We start from the raw sequence: 2,803 nt of genomic DNA on the forward strand, positions 1-2,803 counted from the left end.
TTCTAATTAGTGACTCTTTTTTACACCCCCCCCCACCTGCACACTGGCCCATTAAAGAAGAAAATGGAGCCTGAACTCCCTAGCTGTCTTCTGATGGGCCGCAGGAAGCTGAGGTTATGACTCAGCTAGAGTGGACAGGATGAAGACCATTTATGATGCTCTCATTTGCATACCTGCATCGATGGGCTAAATCACTGCCAGCATTCACTTAAGCCAGAGGGAACCCAGGGACTCCCCACTCAAGAGCAGTCAGCTCCTTTAGAGAACTAGGAAGGATGGTCTGCTGAGTAGAGCCAAACCCACTGGAAGGACAGACGCAAAGAACAGAATTTAAGATCAGTGGAAAGGAAAAAAGTAGGTTTCCCAAAGCTGCCCCCTTCTGTCCCTATTCAGCACTTATGGGATCTCCTGCCATGACCTTCCATTATTCCTGTGGCCTTGTACCCCAAGATGACTACACTTCAGGTCCTGAGCCCACAGCTCACTCCATATAGACTTTTTAAGAGGAAATCCAAGGCTCTGGGAGAATGGAGGAAGGACAGAGGAGACATCCAGGAGCTTAGTAGTCAGTCTCTCTGAGGCTGTACAACAGTTTCTCCAGGCAGAAACATCTGGCTGCCTTTGTGCTATGTAGGCACATAGATGCTGTTCTCACAGTGACTGGAGAGTCAGCGATTGGGCGGATGGACGTGGCTGGTACCATCTTTACCCCTAGTATGGTTAGTCTTCGCTTTCAACTTGGCTGACTCTAGAGTCACACAAGAGATTGAAGCCCACATCTGGGTATGTCTGTGAGGCATTTCCAAAGGATTAGCTAAGAGGGGAAAGACCCACCCTGAATACGGATGGTACTGTGGGAAACATGGAGGTACTTGTGTTCACACATAAGCACTAGGGAACCCAGAAATGTTAAACATACAGGGTTTTCTCTTCAAATGGAAAGACATATAACCTGTTTTGCAACCCAAAAGTCTGGGAGTGGAGGTGGCCTAGTGTCCTCTGTGCTATCTGTATGCCCAGGCCACAGTGGCTCCCCCAGGCTCTTATCATGAGTCTTGTTTACCATGAGACTACTTCCTTTGTTAATCTACAGAATCTATCTTAATGGAAGATGTCACTTGTACTTTACAAGAGTTTCAAGTAATCATGTCTTAAGCTTTATTGTGCACACGGGATTGAGTTAATTATCATGAGGAAACCTTTTTCCAAATTGTGCTGTGCTTAAAACTGCCTGGTGTCAGAGTCTCAAAGTTTGAACCAACACCAGCTTCTGAGTCGTGTTGAACTCCCTTCTTGCCTTCCCTGGATGACACTCAGCTGGCTGTGGTATTTGCAGATCCCCTGCTCCCCACCTGGCACCAACCACCATCCATAGTAGTCTGGAAACCCAAACAGAATAAAAGGAGGAGAAGAAAAAGCTAGCGCAGCACCCGTGTTCCCTCTCTCTGTTTCCGCGTCGAGAACAGCTCCTCTGTGAAATGCTTCTGCTACCATCATGCATGGGAGGAAGCAACCATGGGCTGAACCCGCTGAGATCATGAACCAAACACATCTCTCTTCCTGTAAGTCATTTCCATGGGATAGTTCATCAAAGTGATGCAGACAAAATGAATAAACACACACACACACACACAATATGCACACACACACATATGCACACACACAACATGAGGACACACACAGCCTGGGCCTGACTTTGGGCAGAAGTACTTCCTTCTTGCCTTGCAGAGACAAGCATTTATGGGTAGGACAAGTGGGCAGGTGGGATGGACAGATGATAAACTTACTCCGCAGCTGGCAGAGAGCAAGAAGTGGGTGGAGCCAGCCACAGGAGCCTGACTGATGTAAAGAGGGAAGGCAGCCCTCCTTTCCTCAGTCCTGGCCAGGACGACTGGACACCAGAGTTCTTAGCCTTGCTCTGGGCCTCTGGACGATTGCTCCCTTGTCCAGACCCCTGTGAGACAATGAACTCCCTTCTCAGCAACCTGTAGAGACAGGCAGCGAGACAGTATTTGTGTGTCATCCTTGCGCAGGGGCCATGCTAATCTTCTCTGTATCATTGCTATTTTAGTATATGCCCTGCCAAAGCGAGCATGCGAGATGACAGTATTTGTAAAGGGGCTGAAGAATAACCTTCCAGGGAGGCAGGCCAGAGGAATGCAAGTACGCAGAATAGATTTCTGTATTCAAAGTGTCTGGTAATAGAAGCAGGAAAGTGACCTCCCCGTTACCAGAGGCATCCAAGCATACTTTGGACAGCCATCTGTTAGAGAGATGATTTCTGGATACTTCCTGCACTGGATGGGAGTTTTGCATAATGTGTTGGCTGCTTCTAACTCTTTACGATTCTGTGATTCATCCCACAGATGTTTATCAGCTGCCCACTGGACGCAGCTGTATTGCTAACGTGCTCTATCTACTGCTTTCCCTCTCCTAACCCAGTTTCCCCTAACATAAAGGGAATGCACTGGGTCCATGCCCTCAGGGGGCTTATCCAGCTCTGAAGGCTGCCTTGCTCAGGATCTTGGAGTAAGAAGGACCCACACAACCACTCTGCCATCTCCGTCCTCCTGACTCCTGATTCGCTACCTCTAACTTAGCGAAGTCGAGACAGAGTGAACTTCTTCTGGCCTGGGATGCCATTAGAAACAGATGGCCCTGTTGCTATGGAGACCAAGGAGCTCCTTGTCCTGGTGGGGCTGGAGCTGGGAAGGGGGTGAAAGCAAGCAAAGTGATTTACTTCGGCAATAGCCCAGCCTGGAATTCACATGAATGTTAAACAGGGGTGGCTCCAGGCCATCGC

General features: G+C 48.7%; 1 non-coding gene across 1 annotated transcript; it reads right to left on the reverse strand.

Moving 5' to 3' along the window:
• Window positions 1-1,989: 1,989 nt before the first annotated feature.
• LOC118590457 lies at window positions 1,990-2,093 on the reverse strand. Its single transcript, XR_004945759.1, has one exon. It is a non-coding gene; the product is annotated as a U6 spliceosomal RNA (small nuclear RNA).
• Window positions 2,094-2,803: the final 710 nt, after the last annotated feature.

The sequence above is a fragment of the Onychomys torridus genome, chromosome 8 (assembly GCF_903995425.1).
Source record: "Onychomys torridus chromosome 8, mOncTor1.1, whole genome shotgun sequence".
Taxonomy (NCBI): Eukaryota; Metazoa; Chordata; class Mammalia; order Rodentia; family Cricetidae; genus Onychomys; species Onychomys torridus.